This window comes from Acinonyx jubatus, chromosome B4 (assembly GCF_027475565.1).
Source record: "Acinonyx jubatus isolate Ajub_Pintada_27869175 chromosome B4, VMU_Ajub_asm_v1.0, whole genome shotgun sequence".
Classification (NCBI taxonomy): Eukaryota; Metazoa; Chordata; class Mammalia; order Carnivora; family Felidae; genus Acinonyx; species Acinonyx jubatus.
In genome coordinates, this window is record NC_069387.1 from 100,538,410 (window position 1) to 100,563,011 (window position 24,602).

General features: G+C 36.4%; 1 protein-coding gene across 4 annotated transcripts in view; it reads left to right on the plus strand.

The window, feature by feature from the left end:
• SYT1 (synaptotagmin 1) overlaps nt 1-24,602 on the plus strand; it is a 547,364-nt gene that overhangs the window by 312,357 nt on the left and 210,405 nt on the right. The gene's annotated exons all lie outside the window — the stretch shown is intronic.

The following is a 24,602-nucleotide window of genomic DNA, read 5'->3' on the forward strand; positions in this document are numbered from 1 at the left end:
TTTAATATTTCATTGCATATTCATGTATTGCCTCATGTTATTTTTGGTGTCTAATGGAGACAGCAGCCGGGGCTTCATGAAAGATTAGTAAGAGCCCTACAAATAGCTTTCTCACTGTTCTAGTAGATTGTTTTTTTTTCTTTTCCTAAGAGGGCGGACCAGAATTCTTTTCAACGAAGACATATTTGGTAGTGAACAAAAAAGAAACTTCCCCAGTCCACGAAGAATCTCCTTGATACGTGAGAATATGTAATTATGATTAACCCCAAGACAGCCTGCCCCTGTGCCTCTGTTCAGCTACTGGAAGGCACCAGCTAATCTCCACGTTTTGTCTCTTTCCCCTAATTCTTTTCCCTAATTCTTCTCATTTATATTACTTAAAGAATGTCATGTTTCATTAGTTCCACATTTCTTTCGGTGAGATATAGGACCCCAATGGGAAAGAAATCATCTTTTTTTAAAAATGTCCCACACATACAACACAGTTTACTCCTTCTGAATTGCAAATAATTTATTCATGGCATATTGATGTCTCGTAACTTTTATATTTACTGGGCTGTTCTTTAAAACAATTTTCTATTCCATTTCCCTTACTCATCCAGAGATTTATAAGAATGTATAGCATGCAATATAGTGAAAAGCCCAAAGTACCAGAAAATATTTTTAGAATAGAGACATTCTACAAATGACAGATTTTTTTCCATTTTAGGCCTTATGAAAAATGGATTTGAAACTTATAAAAAATGTATCTGGAACATCTGAGTGCAAGGTTTTTGATTGGATTTTAGAATTCAGATCTATGATTCAAAAGCAATTTCTTCTTCTCTGAAAGTGGCCACACCGAATTGATTTTTAAGGAGAAAGAAAGGGTATAATTTGGATTTTGAACCCTTTTCTAAGGATTCATATTGTTTTCACTTATGCTGACTTCCTTCATCCCTACTGCATCCTTATGGAGGAGGCAAGTATGTGTTAAAACAACTCTTTTACAAGAGTTGACCTTAGGCAAAGCTATAAATAAAGCTTCACTTTTCTTTGTCCTGTTTCACCTTTTTCATTCCACATTTCCTATTATAGACCCCATGTGGCTTTCTAGCAAACATTTTTTTTTTCTATCTTGAAAGGTCTTATTATCTTATAACGCCACTCAAAGAATTTGCTTTTTTGCCCACCACAAAAATAAAGGGAGGAAATAATAAACCCAAATGAATTAATCAATAATGGTAGACCTTCCAGTAAAAATCAGGTAAGTATGAGATAGATGTCCAGGAAAGAAAACTGGAAATTTTCCAAGTTTATGAAAATGCATAGAGGAGTAGGGAGAATTCTGTTTTGTCTCCTGAAAAACCAAAAGTCACTAACCCTATTTTTAAAATCTTGATCCTCAAACTCTGAATATTTTTCTTCACCCAGCTTTCTCTCTTCTGTGATGGTTGCATCAACTTCCACTGAGTACAGCTAATGGAGAAAAAAATAAACACCTAATTGAATAAAAAAGATAAGTAGGTTGAAACTCAACCCAAAGTTTAGTCTGATTTGCCATGGGTAGCTTTCTAACTTTTGGGAGCAATTGGTCCTTTTTGAATGTTATTTTCCACCTCTAAAATTAGAAAGCTCAAGCATATTTTTTAAACGGTTCTGTAACAGGAGCACCTGGCTGGCTCAGTCAGTAGAAGGTGCAACTCTTGATCTCAGGTTGTAAATGTGAGCCCCATGTTGGATGTAGACATTACTGAAATGATTCTGCAACAGTCTTCATTTAAATTTGAACTGTACCCATCTGCTAACTGTGTGATCCTACCCAAGCTATTTATCATACTTTACTTTGTTCATCTACAAGATCATTGCAGTGCCTACTTTGGAAGAAGTTATAGGAAATAAATGCTTAGTTGGCTTATACTGGTTTTTAGCTATTGTTTAATTCTAAGGGCTATGTTTTATTACAGATATATTAAACGGCATACTTGAAAAATGTGAACAACATAATTTTAAGTATTTGTAGAATAGCTGATGTTTATCAAGTGATTATGGGCCAAACATTAAGTCCTTCATTTGCAAATCTCATTTAAGTCCCTCAATAACATAATGTAGAAGGTATACTTATCCTTGGATTACCGATGAGAAAGCTAAAGCTTCGCTAAGCACACAGACACAAGTAAAAAAGTACTAGGAGGGGTTTTCCAAAGAGGCCACTGTGCCATACTGCTTTCCATTCTAGAGTTTTCTGCCCTTGGTCTAGATGATTAATACCCAAATAAATGTTGCACTGGATCCTAATAAAGATCCACCTTTCCATCTCCTGAATCATTTTTATGATCCGTATGTGCTTTATATTCTTTACCAAACCTGCCAGTGAACTTCGAGACATTAAGTATATATTTTTTCAGCATGCACACCCAGAAAGTCAGAGTGTTTTCAAACCACAAGGTATTACCCACCCACCTTTCCTCTGAATATCACATACGAAGGATCAAGTTTCTTAGGAAGCTCAGACTTGTTTAAATTCACCTAAAACCAGATAAAATTAATGTTGTAAGGCCCATGAGACCCCAGTAGAAGAAACTACATCAAAACGCACACACCTCTTCATTTCAAATGGAAGAAGCCAGAGTTAGCACCCCACTGTTTCCCACAGATGGTGCAAGTCATAACATGTGAAATTGATACATTTCAGCTCTCAGCCTCTCGGGGTGCAATACCAGCACACTGGGAAAAGTCTCTGTTTCCTTCTCCAGATTAATTCTCTTCTTTCCGAGAAATGACTTTCAGCTATTTTAGACAATATGCCCTTCATTTGGAAAGCGATTTATATTCATTCATTCACTCACAGCCATCATTCAGGAACATCATGGATTGATAGATTCTAAAAGCCTAGCTTTTCATTAGTTCTGTTTGCAAGGCTAATTTTCACAGCCATTGATCATTTACTCCCAGTTGCTCCTTCTTTCCAGGACTTCGTGTCCCACAAACATTCTTTTGATGCAGTGGTCCATGACATGTTTCTATCCACAGAGATGTGTCTATGCCCCTAATAATGACAGCAGGTACTTACCAGAGCAAACACGTTCATGTTCCTGGTGCTAATCAGGCACAGAAGGTTCTACCTTTCGCTTACCAATGAGAAACAGACGGAGTCTCAGAGCAGAGAAGATCAGGAGCTTAGTTGCTTATTTAACACATATATTATTGGCACCTAATTTACACTGAATATATGCAAACTCTTTGCTTTGTTTCTCAGGTATCCTATTATTGTTTACACTTGCAGCTGTTATTATTGCTAAATTCAAATTAATCACAGGGTATCTCCACATAAGTCACTACTATCTTACCAAAAGCCAATGATAAAAACAAGGAATGACCTGATGATGGATCCGATAAAGCTACTTCTGATCTCTAGGCACACATACTAAAGAGATTTTTCCCTTGTTAAACTTTACTCATCAAGCATATATGTATAAATATCTATTTTTCTGTTCATAGGCTCACACGTGAAATAGTGTTCTGAGTGGTAGATTCTAGTACTTGAGGAGCCTGTGGAATAAAGAAGAGACAATTCCTAGCAGTGATGATTCCTACTAATAGAATATTTGCAATTACAATGTGACATCTGACATTTTAGTTGCTATGCAATTAACATTTTCTTCTTCTTTTCTACCTCCCGATACACATATACATGAGGATGTGTAGGTTTCATTATACCACGATGGTAAGGTAGAGATATCGGTTGAGATTTTAAGATGTTTAGAACATTTTCCAGACTCCAAAAATGAGTGATAAGTGATTTCTTTTTTTGCTGTCAACAAATTTGTACTGGGCATTACGATGACCCAGGGACTTCACACATACATAAGATCTCCCCAATTAATCCTCACAGCAAACTGTGAGGTACTTGGTGATTTAGTATGGAAGATGGGACATATACTTGAATGACCACAAGTTAAGGGATAAAATGATGACTTCCATAAGCAAAATGATGTAATACCCTAAGTACAAAGTAATATATATGTGTGTGTGTGTGTGTGTGTGTGTGTGTGTGTGTACACACACACACACACACACACACACATATGTAACAACAGCTGTATATATATAATAATAACTATACAGAAGGAAAAGTTTCATTCTACCTGAAGAAGTTAAAAAACAAATTCCTTAAAAGGCAACAATAGAGTCAGATCTGAGGGTGAAAAGGTATTTCACTCCAAATCCTATCACTTGTTCTTTTTAGATGTGTATCACTAGCATTATTCTGATGTTAAATGAGCAAGAGAAAGGTGTAACTCTGGCAAAATAAGAAATGAAGGTGGGCATGCAAGAAAGAAAGGAAGGAATAGAAAGCCTGAAAATATATGAAGTACTTAGCAAGGACTATGCAGAAGAAGGAAGAAGAGTGTGTGTGTTCATGAAAAGGAGACTATGAAAGACAAAAAGAACGAAGATCTTTAATCCCAATGAATTAAAATAAAAGAGTGGGGAAACAGGAAAGTCACTGCTTTGCCGCTTCCGCCATACACCCATCACCTACCACCATCAAGGCCACCTAGTTCATTGGGTGCCGGAGCAGATATCACTAGCGTCAGAAGAGAATCTGACCACAGATCACATGTATAAAACATTCAAGGCTCAGGTGCTCATTCAAGAAATGCATAGGAGGGTGAAATCAGTGCTTCACCCGTCAATGGTCCAGAAGTTTACAATGTGAAGGCCTAGCATGTAAAGAAGAGGATGCAAACGAAGAAAAAACACCTGTATTGATGGTGACAAATATGACCTTTTCCCCATAGTCCAAGCTGAGTGATCTTACTTGAAGGTCAAGTATTTCATGACATCATTCTGGCTTGCTCAGGGGACCTGCCTGTTGACTGTGTCTCCACCACTCCTGGAAGGACATAGGGACTGCCCCAAACATCACCCCAGGGTCTAAGAACTGATTAATGTTGAGTGCATTTACCATCTGTTCAAATATTAAGACTCATTGATCTCTGATACAGAGTCAGTGGGGTTTTTCTCTCCTTCCTTCCTTTCTTATAATTTGATACCACTGTCTACACTGTTCATAAATGCTTCTCTAGAATCAGGTGATTCCTTTCAAAACTGTGGATGTTCAAACTGGCAAATGATACCTAAACTAAGGTCAGCTCTTCTCAAGTGACCCTACATCTGGCTCCACATAACACGGAAGATTCCGAATGACTTAATAGCCTGACAGAATCCCTGTAACTTTCAAATGAGCTTCAGGAAAAACACAGAGCATAACAAAGTAAGTCCAAGAAATGATTTTTTAAACATCCTTGTTATATCAAGGATTGTTCCATACCTCAGAGGCTACAACAATGCCACTACCAGACTCTCAGGAAATACACAATCTGAGAAAAGCAGGTGTAAACAATAAATACCATATGAAGCAGTAGTCGCTAGAGGTACACAATACTAGGAAAATAAATTAATTCTGACTGGGCTAGCTCAGAGGAGAAGGAAAGGGTTGACTTAGAACTTGAAACATTAAAAAGACAAGTCTAGAATTACGTAGAGGCAGAGTTTGCAGATGACAGTTTGCCAGAACTGGGGGAATTCAGGCTTCTATCAATATGGAGAATTACTTAATACAGTAGAAATTTAGGGGTGTTTCATACCAAGAATTTATTTCAAATTCGCTTTAAAATATTTTACCTTAAAGAATTTAAGTTACTTATTTCCATGTTTTCATTTACTATTAAGATCCATCAGGGGCGCCTGGGTGGCGCAGTCGGTTAAGCGTCCGACTTCAGCCAGGTCACGATCTCGCGGTCCGGGAGTTCGAGCCCCGCATCGGGCTCTGGGCTGATGGCTCAGAGCCTGGAGCCTGTTTCCGATTCTGTGTCTCCCTCTCTCTCTGCCCCTCCCCCGTTCATGCTCTGTCTCTCTCTGTCCCAAAAATAAATAAACGTTGAAAAAAAAATTTAAAAAAAGATCCATCAAAATAACATGACCAAAATATATCTTATTTTGTATAAATACATTAAAAATGGATGAAGCTAACTTTAAATATCTTTCTTATTCATTGCTTCAAATCTCAGAACATTTTTGCTTTTCGTATATATTTTGCTTTTGTTTTCTTTGTCCCTGCTTCTTAAGTATTTTTAAATCCTGGTATGCTCTGATAAATAATTGCCATAGAGCATATTAGAACTACAGAGCCTCAGATTCGTTTGAAAACTGGAATTCAAGTAAAAGTATAATTGGCTACAAAATTCACAGACTCTTACTATGGTAATAATCTAACTTCTGTTGAGCCCTGAATTTCAAGTCCCTGCTAAGCACTGAAACGTGTTTAAATTCATTTGGAATAGCAGTGTTTTATGCGGGGTGAGCATCTGAAGCCTAAAGTATCTATAGTCTAACCCTTGAAAATAAGCCTACCATAAAATTCAGTAGGCTAATTTTTCCCATCTCAGTAAATCCAGCACAACATTCAAAGAGATCACTATTCTTATTGTGAGATCTAGATGCAATAATCACTGAGTTAGAAGCCATGTAGTATTAAAAAATTGAGTTGTTTTTTGTGGGGTTTTTTTTCTCCTGAGTGGGGATGGTTGATGTTGCTTCTGTTCAATTATAAACTAATCTAGCAGTTCTCAAAGATAAACATGCATCCCAATTACCTGGAGGGCTTGTTAAACTAGACTGCAGTACCCTCGGTAGATCTGGAACAGGCCTGAGAAGTTTCATTTTCAAGTTACCGGTAATGCTGCTGCTGCTGCTACTGTTCCAAGGACCTCGTTTTGAAAATGACTCTGTGTGTACAGACACACACACACAACCAGACTTTAAAGTCTTATTTATGAAGACTTTATAAAAAAAAAAAAAAAAAAAAAAAAAAGATAACTCTGCATGTGCACAACATTCAACCAAACCACATTCCTTAATCTATCGGTATTTACGTATTTAGTGATACATGTAATAATCATTTTCATGCAAAACTTCTGTTTTGATGTGTAAAGCTGGCAAAACCAGTCCCCAGCTGCTGGGAATGCCTTAATGCTGAGGTCAAATTTGCCTACAGAACCCTGCCTACTTGGATTTAATGCCAGGAAGATAGATATAAAACTGGCATTTCAATAAGCTACTTTGCTAAACTTTAATAACACCACTTCTGTTAACCCTGGAGCCCTGATTAAAATACAAATAAGTGAGGAAATCTCCATTGTTAACTAGGCCCATTTTGCATATTTATTGCTATCCCTTTTTATTTGTAAGGGCATGTCAGATTGTGCAATGAAATCTGTCCTCTACTTGTTGGGTCTTTGATTTTGCTTTTTCCAAAAGGAAAAGAGTTAAGATGTAGACGCCTGATATAACCTTCCGTAGCACCTTATCTACATTTGTAGAAAATATGAAAATGTTTGAAAAAGTGTTTGTTGCCTCCTTTCCTTAACTTTCTGTTTCCTACTCTTGTCTATAATCTGCTTTCAAGGTTTTTCACTTGATTTTTCACTCCACCAAAATGAAAATTACAGCTGTATTTATTTAAATATTTATTTAAAAAGAAATGCTGTATTTCCTTGTGTTGAGTACTGCGGACTCTCAAACGTTTAATTCAGTGTTATCCCTTGTATATCATGTAACTCAAATAAAAAGAGATAACCCTGGAAAAGAGAATGCAATACAAATAAGCTGGGGTTGAGCAGTGTGAGAATACAGACATTCAGAGAAACACGGAAACTATTTGACACCCGAGAAGGTGACCACATCGTCATCAGGCCTTGGAACTGATTATGGGGAGGAAAAGGGATGCCCAAAGGAGGGTACGGAAAGACTGATAGGCAAGATTTTGACGTGACAGTTCAAAATGGACCAAATTTACAATTCCATCACATGATCAACCTTCTTGTGCAGTTCAACTTGGGAGGAGCTAGGGTAGAAAATATATAAATACAAAAATCAAATTTCCTACTTTTTCCTTTTATTTGATTATGGAAGGCTATAGAAGGCAAGGCTAAAACTATGTATCTCAGTTTAACTGCTTTATCTATGGATTTCTTACAGAAAAGTGCCTCCGGTGGCATGAATAATTTAGAACTGCTGGCATTGTTTATATTGGGAGGCTGTAAATCCTATTCATTCATTCATTTGACAAATATTTATTAAACAGCTTCTATGTGCCGAGTATTGGGTAAAGGAAATACAGTTGTGAACACATATGCTTTGCTCAACCTGATGGTTAGAGCACACCAATATAGAACTCATTGTGCTAACATGTGCGGACCTGAGACACAGAGGTACGTGGAACTGTGAATGGATCAAGGGGTACTAGTCCTAATTGTAATGTCTGCATGCTCCTGCCAAACTGAACCCTAATTTAGAATTTAAGTTCTATGCGGGGGGGTGGCATGGGGGGATCAGTCTAACCCATATTTATTTTCCTTTAGCAACAACTACAAAGAAATGTGTCCCTTTAACCTCTGGGAAGGCTATTTTCCCTTCCAGAGGTGGGGGCGGGGGTGGAGATTTAGATCAGAACTAATTGCTCTGTGATTACTATTTTCCCTCCCGTAGCTCCATACGGCGGGGATAACACGCATTGTACACACAACAGGAGCTAAGACAGTCAGTCAATTAGGGGAACAATTAGTTCCAGTTTCTATAATTCATTTGAGTTTGTAGATGAAATTGCCTGAAAATATTAAGAACATTAAAGATCAGTGATAAAACCTAAAGAAAGCAATTTATATTCCAGTTCTAGAGGCAGATGCTTAGTTGACACTGCTTTTCTGCAGACAGGTGATGTTAATGCAGTAATAATTATAGTTTGGCAGCAATTAATAAATAGACTGTCAAAACCAGTCAAATTGTGTTCATGGTTTTGGAAGGCTGCTGATTTTAGCTTTGACATGATGTGGCTGAAGTGTTCCTGAAAAGCTCAAAATTGTTAATTAGAGGATGCAATTCTGTAACTCCCTTTCCATGGGTCTTAGGTTGGAAATTTTTGGAAACAAACATTCACCTGCAACCTGGTGTCTTCTTTGGGGTCTGTGTTTACTTGATAATTTATATGTAGAAGGATGTAATATGTAGGAATATTCTAAGATTTAGGAGACTGATGAACCTACAACCGAGTCAACTTGAAGAGAGAGAACTTGATGGGAGTTAGTTTTTGTTGCAATACCATAATGTAAAATTCAGGGGAGGGCTAGAAATCACAGTGGAGCAAGGGTAATAGGCTGGCTTTAAGTGAACTCAAAGTCCTACCTCATGCAGACAAATCTGCAAGTTTAAACCTAGTAAGAGACTAAGGGTTCTCTGGTCCAGGGAATAAGAAAGCAGAAAGAGGTAAGGAAAATGGTCAAGAACATTAATAATGAATTCAATTTCTTTTAAAGCAAGTGATAAGAAGAAATTTAAAGCCATAACTTTACCAAGTGTTAAGATCAGAGATTACCCTATCCTGACTTAATAATGATCAAAGCTACCTCAACCCAGAATATAAATCCCTGATCAGTTTCACACATCTGCTAGTTTGCCCAGACTTCAGCAAAGGAACAAATAAAATACTGATGTTATTTAACAGTGTGTATGCATAATATTTAAGACCCAAACACATTCTGAGAGTAATGACCTAGAATTACTCAAGTTTAATTCCTCAGAGAAAATTTATATTTTTTAAAAGGTAGCACTGTTGGGGCGCCTGGGTGGCTCAGTCAGTTAAGTGTCCGACTCTTGGTTCGACTCAGGTCACGATCCCATGGTTCGTGGGCTTGAGCCCCACGTTGGCCTCTGTGCTGACAGCACGGGGCCTGCTTGGGATTCTCTCTCTTCCTCTCTCTCTGCCCCTTCCCTGCTTGCTCGTGCTCTCTTCAAATAAACAAACATAAAAAAAAAAAAAAAGAACTGTTGCTTTGATGAATAAATAATTTCTTGCTAAAAACTCTGATACAAATAAGACTGCTAAGAAATAACGAAGGCAATCAAACATCACTATCACCCCCCCAAAAAAAACACAATACCAACAGAAAGTTTAAGTATTAAACTTCTAAACCAAAACAAGAAAAAAATTCATCGTATCTCACACAAGTTTTCCTAGACTTTAAGTAAATATCTTGTAGAAATTTGTGATAAAGTTCCATTTTCTAATTTAATTCTAGGACTTAACCATGAGGAAAGCAAATTAAAACTCTCAGCTCCTTGTCTGTGGTGTTTAGTACTTATATCAACTTTTGCGCTCTAATTAATTTTACTAATCCTTTAGTTAATGAATAAGACCGGGGGCAGTGGGGGGAAGCATCAATTTCAAGAACAGAGGTAGAAAATTGTTAATTCAGAAGTGACCCACAGCTCCCAAAGCGTTCTCGTCAGCATTGCTTTGCGATCCTGTTAATATTTTATTTTGTTTTATTGTTCTTCACAGAGCAAAATGTTTCACAGTTAATCTCTACGGTACTTTTGTTTCTAAGCTCTCTAAAAGACATTGATCTGGCAGTAGCCAAATATTTGAATATAAATTGATTTTATGCCATACAGAGAAAACAAGTATTTTATTAATATAAATGGTTTCTTTATTTGTAGAATTACACTAAAAATTATTTTGAAACAGCATGATTCCTTTCTGGACAGTATTAGAATTTCATGCCTAAATCAAGTTGAACAGTAGTTTTATAGGAGTTTTTTGTCTTCTGCAATAGCATAAATGTCTATGGTGAGAAGTGTCAAGGGAGTAGAGATGTAGTCAAAAGCTTTGAGAAAGAAGACATAAGTGTGAGATGACAGAATGGTCACGTGCAGAGAAATTGTTAAAGCTTTTCTCTGTTTTAGGCCTATTCATAAAGACAATACTTAAAGACCGAAGTCATTTTCTTTCAATCTGCTTGTTAAGAGCAGAACACTTGGGTCTAAATTATATATGCAAGACAGTAAGTGCACAGATATCATGGAGACCGGCCACCGTAAGAAAGGGGAAGTCTGCATGAAATTTTGAAACTACAAGCCTTGTACACGGACATTCTGTTATCAGCTGCCATTCTGACATCAAGTCCCAAGCATCCTGCACTGAATGTTTATTATAGTCTTTAACCAGCATGGCCAAGACAGAAGTCTCAAGGACAGGATAGATCCCCACGGTTGTTTATTGCCTCCATTCTTTTACCCTCTTCAAAGCCACGCCGTTCTTACCTCATCTAGAATGCTGTGTTCTCACTCAGAACTGTATTCAGGCTTTGATGATGGACTTCTATAAAGTGCCATCTCCATCGGCTGATTTCTACAGAGACTTTTCTTTTCTCCAACACGCTCTGCAAAACGCTGGCTTGCTTCTTTACTTGTTATCATGAATAACAGCATGATTTTGCATGCTGCCCTTTTTCAACACTGAATGCTCTATATCTGTCTTGTCTCTACCAGCTGCCTTCTCGCTCTTCCCTTGTCAGCATTTTGTGAAAGAAGAGATTCAGTAACAATGTGTGCCCAATATTGTGTAGGTTTTATATTCACTTTGGATTTGAAGCAGGCCTCCATATTTCACCACCGAAATCTCAATCAACCCTCCAATTACCGATTCTCTCCAAAATTGAACTTAATCTATTCTAACATGGAAAACTTGGAAATGCATTCCTTTAGGTATGCTGTTATTATTTTCATCTTTGCAGCTGTAAACTTTCTAGTAAAGCTACATTTTCCCTCTTCTGTCTACTTCTAGCCTGGAAAATTCTGATTTTAAGCTCACATTCTAAAAGTCTCTCTCATATTTCAGTTTGGCTTTTAATTTTACTCCATTTAAGAATACTTTGCTAGCATTCCTGCCTTTTTTTTTTTTTAAACATAAAGCTTGCACACATTGTTTTGTTTTCAGGGATAGTTTTTCCCAGTGATTTTTGTCCTTGATCACAAAAGCCCCTGAGTGATTTCTATGAAAAAATATCCAGTAAACAAGCGGAATTTTATTAAGTCCTAACTCCTATTTTTATTCTATATTTCACCTTCTGTAATACAGGGTGACTTTTAGATGATTGAAATCAACACTCATATCTTATTCATGTTATCAGTACACTTTTATCTTAGGAAAAGTGTTAGTTCATCTGTAACATAATATCTAGTTATGAATTTGTAACAGTGTGCCCTCACTCTGAAATGTCTCCTTAGCCAGTTGGATATTAATTGAGATTCTAGATATTGATATTAACCATCTTATGGAAAAGCAATTGTATATTAACAGCGTGGAAGAAAAAAACATTTGGCTAAATACAAATTTTCGCCTAATTCATCATAGTTTATAACCAGACTGATGAAAAAAACTTGACATTGTAGTCATCAATGATCTTGACTTGTACTACAGGGAACACTGCAAATCTTCCTGTATCTGTTGTTTTACAGTGAGGTTGAGATGATTTCTGCTTAACATTTAAAAGTCATGGTAATATGGTATCTTGAGACTGGAAGTCATTTAACACTTTCAAAGAAGTTGGGTACATTCAGCCCAAGTAGTTTAGATCACTTTTCAGTTTTCTTTTAGTATGTCATAAATATTAAATTTTGATCAATAAGTTTGGGAAAAAAGGCCTGAAGATCTTTGAATTGCCTATGGAATGACTTTATTTTGATGAAATTCTGAATATGAAATAAAAAGGCAATTTAGCTCCATATACTGCTGTCAGTAAGCCAGCATGCTGGCTCATGATGCAAATAAGCAAGTATTTACAGATCGTGCTTCTCAATGCAAACTAACACACTGAACTCCTTGAACTCCTTCTCTGAAGATCTGACATGCACACTGTGCTATATTCAGCAGTCTTATTACTGAGCCAGCCACTCAGATGGAAATGTCATTAAAGCCAACTCTTGGCCAAAATGAAAGTTTACAAGTATCCACAGGTAATGAATTTTATCAAAGTCCTATTTTTCACAATGATGTTTACTTACATGTAGGATGGTGACTTGATGGTATTTTATAGGAAACCTGTTCATAAGTTCACTTTCTTAAAGCGGTATGATCTGGGTTTGTCAAGATGAAAGAAGACATGAAAAAAGTTCATCAACGTATCGCTAACTCTATCACACCTTGACTTGATGGAGAAACCAAAAACAATCCATTGCTTATGAAGAGACCAAAGCAAAGGAGGAAAGCAGCAGTGAAAGAAAAGGAACCCACCAAGAACCACTTGGAGACTATGCTACATAATGAACATAATAGGCTATCTGCCTCTCAAATATCCTTTCCAAACATTTGACTCCCTGGATTTACTTACTAGGTGCTCCCAAGCAGATCAAGGTGTAGTTGGTCACTGTCCCCTCATGCAAACTTTGATTAATCATGGGCACATGAGAAAATAGAATGTTTAATTTGAATACCATATACAAAATTAGAAACCTACCTTAACCTTTCAAATCTTCTAAATTAGATCAAACCAATCACCAAAACCAATTTTCTCCTATTTTAAATCCATTTGTTTGTATGTACCTAGCACCATAGGATGTAGGGCAATCATCTTCATTTCAATTCATACAATGTGGGGAAGATACAGCCCTATTCTAAATAGGAGAAAATATAATGAGTATCTCTTAAACTTATTGATAACCATAAACTAGGGGGTCAAAGGCACACACAGGTAAAGGGTTTTAAGGGGTCAAGCTTGCACAGCATAGTAAAAACGCTAACCAATAGAAAAAGTAAATTTTATTTTTGTTATTGTGGAAATCAGATTATAAAGTATTTGTATATCGTAGCTTTTGGCTGCAAGCAACAACAAGCACAACACAAAATGGATTAAACCATAAGGAAAAGGTATTATCTCCCATTGCAAGAACTTCCAAGGCATGGTGGAGGTAGCTTTCATCATGAGGGTCTTGACTGCTGTCAACTTTTAGTATCATCATCTGTAAAGCACCAGCCTTCCACGCTGGATTCTCCCATGAACACATGACTGCAAGCACTTCCAAGTACCACACACAAACACAACCACCACCAGCAGAAAAGAGATTGCTTTCTGTGTATATATGTTTAAGAGTTAGAAAAATTTCCTCAGAAATCACCCAACAGACTTCCTCTCCTATCACAATATCCTGAACTGGATCACATGCCCTTCCTTGACTAAGCCAACCACAGGCAAAAACAATGAGATTACCATGATTATATATGTATGTATATATATAGAGAGAGAGTAGGGGGGGACTAATAAAGTTCACCCATGAGTAGAGATAAGGAGCTGAAAAAAATAGGACTTGTCTTAAATCAGAAAGACTGATTAGGTGAGCAATTGACACATGATTTTATTATTTCGTAAAATGTGTGTATTGTTCATTCAGGTTTCACGTGCCCAAGTTAATTTGTTGGCACACAACAGAAGACAGAATTTAGGAAGAAGAATAAGCCAAATCATCACTTTCTATACTTCATATCTGATATATACACATAGACATACATACATATATCTAGCATATAAACTTAGTCTTCAGGCCCCACTATAATCAGATAAGTTAAATCTCAATCATCTTCTATCTGGTGGTATCTTCTCTGTGTAGCCTCCTAGAATTATTTCTACTACAGCATGTAACACATTGTATTCTAACCATCTGTATGCATCCCCAAGCATACAGATGGTGAATGAACTACTTGAAATTTATCCAAAGCACCTAGCATCATCATGTCAGACACATTGCAGTCATCCGATATATTCATTCATTCAACATCTATCTATTCATTTATTAGTCAGGCAGAATTCCATAGACCCTGGAGCTAGCCTGTTTCACTCTAAATCCTTGCTCCAGCGCTTACTAGCTGTGCAACCTTTGGCATGTTTTCTCATCTATAATAGATAATAATATTGCCTGACTCAACGGGGTTTATTTTGTGAGCATTAAATGAGCTTCTATGTTTAAAGCTCGTATAAAAATGTCTGGCTAATACTATGGGCTTATAAAGGGTTATTCTTTTTATTTATTAATACACTGTAGACTGCAGAATTTTTCATCATATTTACCACAATCTGAACTCTGGTATGGATCGATTTTAAAGCTTTGCTTCACTGTGTGACAAAACAATGACAGTTTGAGCACAGTTTGATAAAAGAGGGCTTTGAGTTGCAAGCTTAGATTTTCTCTCAAGCGCCTGCAGCTCAGAAACAGCAAGTGTTCAGAGCTGAGTTTCGGCAAAGCAATGAAAGATGGGAATTCCAAATTATCTATCTGTAGCTTCTATAGAAAACATTTTGGGAGCCAATTGGCTTGATCCAGCTAAGCTGTATCTCTTCATTCACTGCCAAAAGCATCTAGCATCTTACTATACAAAAGTTAAAGAGAGATAACTTCTATTAATATTGTACACAATGAGCATTGTTGCTGAAAACTATCTTAAATTGAGCCATGAAAGATCAATTTCCTCTGTAGGTTTTCCCATCTACCATTGTAGCAAAAAAAAAAACTTAAGAGATTTTGACCCTTACTGTACAACTTCTAAAACATTGCAAAATACATTTGACATATTTATAATGCATTTTAAAGGCAATTTTGATAGCTTTTCTTCATTATGATTCTGACATGCTTAACAAAATCTTAGGAGGCCCCTTCCAGTCATCCAAGTTCTCAACTGAGGGGTGCTTTTTAAATAGATGGCTGCTTTTAAAACTACAACAATATTTTATTAATAGAGAAATGGGTACACAGTAAATAGATTAGAAAAACACTACTAAATTTGTGAATTCATTAAATGCTTTGACAATTCTGTCCTATCCCAATTTTCAAAATTTATTTCCCTACTGTAGGTGGGAAATTTTCAATTTTGTTTAAGAGCCCTTGATTTTCTGTATCATTTTACAGTAATTCAGTACTTGGACTTTGAATTGGATATAATTTAGTTGTTTCCATTCTTTTCTTGTCTGTATTATAGGTCTGAAGGGGAAAATATCGCAGCAATAAATTTAATTTCCATTTGGCTCATGGATTTATTTTTATTTTAGTTAGTTCTTCTGAAATTCGTATTGCCTTCGATTGCTAAATATAATTGTGTTGATTGATCTTCCGGGAATGAGAAACTCAGTTTGTTAAAAAATTTTATCAAGTTTATTGCTTTATAATACATTATTTGTAAATAATGCTAATGCTTTCTCTTTGTTCTGTAGGAAATTTATATTTTATGTATTCTAAGAAACCATTAATTACAAGATGCGTCGTTATTTTATATACTACCAAGAAAAAATGCTACAAAGTAAAGTATGCTGAAAATAGTTTCATATCCCTTGAATTTTTATTTTGTACTTATCGAAAAATCATTCAGACTTAGGTTTTATTTTGTGTCACTTTTGTGCATACAAATGAGGAAATGAAAAGCACAATAGATTACTTATTATGTTCCTAAATTTCTAAACCTGTTCTCAAGTTAGAGTTAATGATGCCCATCTCTTTTTGTGCACCATTTACCTTTGTGCTACCAGTAGTGTTGGCTAAAGCATTTCTTTAAATGCTGTTCCACTAATGCTTCCAGAATCTTCCAAGACACTTGACTCTCATTCTGCTAGTTTTAATTGTGTAAGGTTACAGTAGAAAGCTTTAAGACCACAACCAGGATTCAGATTCCTTCCTCAAATGTCCTTTAAATGATTTGTTGACTGGAACATCAGTGGGGATAACAAGCAGATTGGGAGTGCGCAAGCCTGGCCAATAGTGACATTAAGATGCCATAGATTATAAGGCAAATTCCCATTTCTGAGATGCAAAAATGTGAAAAAATACATTTAATTGAATGTTTTAAATACTCATCTGTCAGTTGGCCTCCACGGCATTTTTCTAGGCTTTAGATCACTCTGTACAATTGGTTCTATCACTCTCCGACATACATTTAATTATGACTGCAGGGCAGACTTAGAAACAGAACTTACCGACTCTGGCTATAAATTTAAATATTCCCCAAACTACCAAGCCTAGTGAACTACACAGTAGGTTTTACTTCTGATGATGCCTTCCTGATCACAAGGTGAAGCTACTCTGATTATTATATTAGTTTTTATAGTATACTATGTGATAAACTCAGACCTGGAAACCAGGCCAAAGGAAGCAGGGTAACTGCACAAATGGCACTGAACAGTGGTCATGGTGTTTGGAAGCCTCGCTTCACCACTTATTAACTCTGTGACAATAAGCATGTTTCTTCTCTATGCCTCAGTTTTTTCCAGGTACTTCATAGCTTCAATTCCTAAAGGAGACAATCTTATGTGCCTCACTCACTTTTTCATGCCAAATAGTGTCATTGGCCTTAGGCCAGCACCTAAGTGAGCTGCCCTTGAGTCAAGTGCTCATCCCTCCATAAATCCACTGTGACTACGGCAGAAGGGGTGGCCATGAATTCTACCTAGACTCTTGCCCATCATTAGAGTCTGTGAGCAGGACAGTTTCACGGAAAAGGAGCTATGAGTGGGTAGGGACTGGGGTTCATATCTTGAGTACATCTCCTACCCACCTCCCACTTCTGCGGGATCCAGGGTTAGATCTGTCTCTCCTCAGAGAAAACAAAGTTGAAAAAAGAAAAGAATGATTTTGAACAAGTTGGGCTAACTTGGAAATATACCTGAGTAGTAGTGACTTTTTTTTCACATAGAACATTATTTTTCACACAATCAAAACTAGAGTGAGATGGGAGAATAATCAAATTCTTATTACAACCAGTATCCTTCCACCTTTAAGGAAGATGGACCTTGAGGACTGGCTTTTGCCTGTCCTGGGGCAACAAGAATGGAAGAAGATGAACACCAAAAAATCTAGAAAACCAAATTATACTTTAAAAGAAATAATTTACATTAAAAATATGAAAAAAGAAACTTGATAAATCAAAGTTTTCCAACGTCTACTAAGAGTAGCTGGCCATTGAAAAAGTTTGATCTCTAGTTTTTAATACAAATGTTTGCTATTCTACTGTTTTCAGCACCTCACATCTGTACCTTTCTCTACTTATTTCCTTTGGATCCAAATTTCCTAATTCCTGGTCCTACTTGTTACTTCTTATTCATGCTTTTCCATCTGCCGCTTGGCCATCAGGGTCATGTTTCTAGTTGTGTCACTATGTCAAGAAGATGACTGTGATTTGCAATTTGCCACTATTGGTATCAAGAGATACCGTAGCAGGGCATATTGGGTTTCCATAATGGCAGGAAAAGACAGCTAGGAGAAACTCAAGGGCTGCCTTGAGGTTGAGAATCGGGGTCTTATTCTCCTTCTCTCTGCCTTCACATAAAGCATAAGGTTCAGTAGATACTCATGACATACATCAAGTGCCTGGTACATGGTAAATGAGACCTAACAATAAGTTTTTGTTCTCCCCTTTGAAGGGAAGAAACTAAGAAGAAGAGAAAAGATAAGGAGAATAGGAGAGTTTTGATCAGAGAGAAGGAGAGAGAAAGAGAAATAGAGAAAGAAGGAAAACCAATAGGGCACTCAGTGGCTACAGAGAAACAGGTTTACAAGAAGAGAGACAGAAGGCATATAGCACTTTGTACAGAGCCAGGAACTAGAGACTGTGGTGATGGTTCCTTGGGTGTACATTTATTACCAAGTCCATTAAGTTTCATACATTAAATATGTACAGCCCCTTGCAGGTCAGTCATGCTTCAATCTCAATAAACCAGTAAGTCAATAAATAAGTAGATTCCTAGGAAACGCGGCTGGTGAGCGTTCAGTATTTCCTTCCTGCTTGCGCTCTTCCAAAGACACTTTCATTATAAAAATCTACACAACTTTTCAGTGTTCGTAGTGTGGTATTTTTAGGGTCGGGGAGAGATGCCAATTCTATACTCAAAGGCAGGCAGAGCCACTTATATTCAATGTGCAAAACTATTTATGAGAAATACTACCTGAGAACCACACGCTAAAGCAAAATCCTCCCTGTACCTCTTAGGAGGCTTTTGTGGCTAAATAGGTAAAATCTGGAGGCAACTAGATCTACTTTGGAAAGAAAAGAAGAAAAAGACCCAGGAGCCTGTACTTTTTTATGGTTTATGAAGGTAGGTGGCCTGCTGTGCTTCCATTTGCTCCAAGGTCTGAAAACAACCTTTCATCTCTCGCCCTTTTACTGGGACTATCGCCAGAAGTCAGCTGTCATCGCCATGAGAGGGACTGTATAACTTCCAGTTTCCCTCTTCCTTCCTTCAAGAGAAAGTATCTATTTAAATTAGAGAGAAGATATACCTTAAGCCTGACATTCAAACATCTGCAAACTTGTGGAAGATTTGTATAATGCTGCTAGACTTCACTTACTGCCTAAAAATCCTTGGGTGTGGAAAGAATTTAAATGAAACCTCGACATTAGTTCTTCCCCCCCCCCCCCCGCCAAAAAAAAAAATCTTCCAGAGTGGGTACCATAGGTCCATAGGTCAGATTCCTAGGGAGCTGTTCTGGGTCTCTTGTAGCTTGCTGGGGAATGCTTCCTGGGTAGGGAAACTGGGAACGCAGGTTTTGGGCAAAGCGAGTTTCTGAAAAACTGAGGTGCAGTCACCACAGGCTTTAGCTGATCCTATAGGGCCCTTCAGAGATAAAATTGAGGCAGGGGCCAGGCCTCTATACCAGCATCCACTCATCAATTGGATGTGGGCTGTCCCTGGGGAAGTGGGTTTAACCTTGGGCATGGCAGCTCCCTCCAGTCAAGGGAAATCATTTAGGAGAGATCACTCAGCTCTGAGCTGTCTTTAGGCAGCACTCTCTGAAACTAAGGGCCTCATTTCTGAAAGGAAGGGAGAGATTCACGTGGCATCCTCTTATGGTTCCCACCTACACCTACAGAAGGTCAAGGAAAATTCTGATGGAATAAAATCACTACATTCTGTCCTCCATCTCAAAAATGCACTCTAACATATTCCATGGTATCTGCTGGATTCTCTGTGATAATTACTTCAATAGTTACTTTCATTTTGGGGCATTTCTGCCTTTGAATGCTTTTTTTTAAGTAATATTTTCAGCATCTCTTTTACCTTTTTAAATTTTTTTTAACATTTATCCATTTTTGAGAGTGAGAGAGACAGAGCATGAGCAGGGGAGGGGCAGAGAGAGAGGGAGACACAGAATCCAAAGCAGGCTCCAGGCTCTGAGCTGTTAGCACAGGTCCTGACACGGGGCTTGAACTCACGGACTGTGAGATCATGACCAGAGCTGAAGTAGCAAGCTTAAGCAACTGAGCCACCCAGGCGCCCCTCTTTTACCTTTTTCTCCTATTTGTTTTTTAACTTTGCATGTGATTATTATAAAATACAATACTTAAATGGAAATAGTGCTTCCTCCAAAAATCGTTATGTTTATGCAGTATGGTAGACAATCTCACTATATAATCTGATAAATCTGTATCAATTTACAGACCTAGAGATAGGCATAATTAAAGTCCTACTAAGAAGAATATAAGGAACAAAGGGAAGTTGTCATGGGAACCAAAAATCCTGATTTTCCTCATTTTGTACCATAAAAGTATTAACCTCTATGATACCTTAATATTTTTTCTACATTGTATTTTAACCACTGGTCACTTTGAATATTGTATTTGCTATATACATAGCTAAATCATCACTTCCTACAATTTAGCTTTTTACATTACATTTTAAAATAGTTTTTTTTAAATCTGGCACTAGGAAGTTAAACTCTTCCTGCAAGAAGCAGTTTTTCTTAAGAGCAAAATAGTGTTAAAGGTTTTTTTCTCTGTGTAATTTAAAATAGTTCAGATTTCTAATATATTGACAATGTAAATATACAGGAGAAAAAATGATTCTACCACAAATTTAACATTTTAAATTTATCTTTCCAACCTCTTTGATACTGATTTTTTTATTTTGAAAAATTGGACATATTTCATATAATGTTCAATAATTTGCTTTTTTTCATCTAACACTTACAATGTATTTCCAGGTTTGTAAATATTTACCGTGAAGATAATTTTAATAATTTTATTTAACGATTACCATAATTTTAAGTCTCTCTTTACATAGTTTCTGCTCTGTAATATGACAAATACGTTACAATAAACATCTTTAAATTGTTTGTACACCCCAGATTAATTCTTTATTGTGAAATCCTAGAAAAAGAATGTGTACTTCTACAGCTCTAAATGTATTTTTCTAAATGTTTATTTTTGAGACAGAACACAAGTGGGAGAAGGGCAGAGAGAGAGAGAGAGAGAGACAGAACCCAAAGCAGGCTCCAAGCTGTCAGCACAGAGCACAACACTAAGCTCGAAATCACAATCAGTGAAGTCATGACCTGAGCCAAAGTCTAATCCTTAACCAACTGAGCCACCCAGGCGCTTAACACTTTTATAGCTTTTTCTATGCTGTTAGTTTGGCCTCCATAAAGTATTTTTCTATTCTATGGGCTTTCCCAATTACTCACTTTTCTGAACCCTCACCTTCATATCTACATATACCCACATTTAGAAATGAATATATATTAGCTTATTGTTATTTTAAGTCTTAGGTTTTTGACTATTTGTGAAATTAAATGCTTATCAGGAGGATTTGTATTCCTTTCTTTGAGAACTGCTTCCTCGTGTCATTCGTACTGAACTTTCTCCTAGAGGGGAATTTATTTTTCTATCCAATATTATTTCTCTTGGCATATTTCAAGATGCCAAATTCCACTTTAACCAACTAAATGACTACACTCTAAAATTAAGTAACCCGTTTCCCATTGGCAAAAAAAGGACTTGTGTTTTCCATTTACTGGTAAACCAGTTCAAAAGAAAATCATAAATATCTTTCCAGTACCAATTTAATTGTTTAGTACTATGTAAGTGTTACTATTAGTCTAGGGGAAGGAACCTTGAATCAGGCTAAATCTTTGTAGGACAAATCACTTAACCTCTCCACATCCCAACTGTTTTCTGTAAAATAAGACCAAGTTGCTCTTCAGGGTGTAATGAGAATTGAGAATATTATATGAATGACAGTATTTTGGCACTCAGTAGGTCAGTAAGTGGCATCTTTAGTTTTCAATAGCCCCATTAGTTTTATTGTATCTTCAGATGTCCTTTGTTATAGTGGTAAAGTATAAGCTTTTTATTCCCATAAATATGAATTGAAGAGCCATGTAAATGCTCTAAGTTTTTCTATTTACAAACAGCATTATCTCTCAAAATATGAAGGAGTAAGAATATTAACAATCAGTCTCTTTGTCAGTATATTAGATCCTTAATTGCCCATTATATTTTTGTATTTTATGAAAGACTTTCATTTCACAGTTCAGAAAAAGGAGCATTGTCTATAATCTTTTCTTGATTTAAAATAATTAGAAATAATAGAGATAATATCATTGACAAATAACAGTTGCAAGTTTATAGCTTTTACCTTTTTTGATAAAAACACTTCTAAAGCATACCTCATATCTGAAGAGGATTGGAAATATTCATTGCTTCATTAAAAAAATATACTGAATATACTTCAAATCCAACTTCTATCAAACAAGTATTTTTTAAATAGTCTTTTAGATCATTCAACTCATATGTAGAGATGTTTTATATTCCATTATAAACTGGAGCAACATGAAAATATTCAACAACCTGAGTGGCAAAGGACCCAACCATCTGTGCACACAAAGGCTAGAAAGGAGTTTGGGGTGGCAGCTGATCAATCTAGATGACCAGCAACAATACCTCACTTCTAGAAGATGCAAAAATTGAACTGAAACGTAATTAGACAATATACCTTAATGATGGCACTGTTGTATGTAGGCATTTGCATTTACTGCAATAATTTCTTTTAAATTCTACAGTAAACCATGATTCTTCAAATATCCTCAACTATCCTATAGAGATAAGAAATAATGCATATCATATCTGGTAATTCTCACAGCAGAGGACCAAATTTAGTTTTTGAATACATACATACTAATATTTCATACATATGTATGTGTTTGTGTATATAATTCTAGTCTTAGCTGACTCACACGAAATATAAAAGTTTTGTTATTATCAATATCAGTAGTTTCACCTAAGTTATGCAAACCAGACTCCAAATTTTAGCAGGGAGACACATCCTAAGCTAAACACAACCAGAAAATCAAGAAAACCTTCTAGAAAGTGACTTTGAGTTGGAGAAAAAACTACAGTTTTCCACCATCTGGAAAATTCTGGATTGCCAAGTATTACTAGGGAGGGTAAGAGGGGGGACAGAAGGACCGATTGACTGATCTATTGATACAGTCCTAAGCTCATTGAATAGATTACCTCACTGCATACTCAAAAACCTTCTGTCTTTGGTAGGATTATTCTCACTTTACAAATGAAGAAACTAAGGAACGGAGAAGATCTAAGCCCCTATCTGTCTAACTCTACCCTTTCACGTTATATTAGTAGCTACTAGTGGAAAATTAAAAGCTTTAAAAAAAATAACATTTGTAAAATGAAAACTGATTATCCGTGTGTATTTATGAGCCTCAGCCATCCCCTCCTTCCATGAAATCCAAAAATCTCTGGATTTTAAGATTATAATAATACATCCATACATCAGAGATTATTCTACTTACTGTTTATTTCCACTAAATAAGTATGCATAATTAATTCACAAAAGACTCTAAATCTATAAAAATCCTTTATCTCTTTTCTGGTTATTTCCATTTCTTTGCAAAAGGGACTTATAGGTCCATCAACTTTCCTGCTGAGACTATGAAGTTACTTTGCCCAGACATGTTTGTATTTATCTATTTCTGCCCCAAATCCTGTTCCCTTTCTTACCAGCACTGCCTGAAATCTTAAGTCATACAGTAAAATTCATTATTAAAGCCCAGAATATGTTTAGGTTGGAGAATAGGGCTTCAATTCTGCCTCTTTAGAACGCCTTCTGCACTGCACATGTACTAAAAAAAAATCCAGGTAAGACAGGTTTCAGTTTCTTTACATTTCAGAAGGCAGATAAATTAGGAGGTCAAATGTCCTATCAGAATGCATTCAGCCAAGAAATAGAACCAGAACTGAGGTCTTCTGTATTCAAGGCTAGGAGGTTTTCACTGGCTACCTTAGGGACTAATTGTTTGGTTTTTTTTTTTAATATTTTGGAGATAAACATTTAAAGTAATTGAATACACTAACTTAATAGAATAACTCAATAATCTAATCAAGATGAATCAACAAATGGTTTGACAGACAAGACATGTTTCATCATCATTTCCTTGATACATACAGTCAATCATGCCACATTTACAGTGGCTTCAAACATTTACCCAGCAAGACAACTGAATTATTGATCACAGTATTGTCTACAGTAAATGTCAAAAATAAATGACTGGGAGGAAAATGTACCATCAATAAATGAAATTCAAAAGCTTCTCTAGGACACTCCTGATATCTTACAGTGTCCATGTTATACTAGTATTCTCTATAACCATTTTAAAAGTAACTAATATTTTGAATGCATGCTATCATTTATCAACATTTTGAATATAAATATTTAATCTTTCTTTCCTTTTAGAAAATACAAAATGTTCAGAGTATAGAGCATATATGTTGTCAGCAACTGTTTCATACACAGTTCTGTAATGTACAGGTTAGAAGTTAAATCCGCACAATAAATAACTGGCAGTATAAACAACTAGTAGCGTTGACAGCTCACATAGTATTGTTGGGACAGTGTTTTCAGTAAGTACGTCTGGTCTTACCTTCTAGGAAAGACTCTCCACCGTGG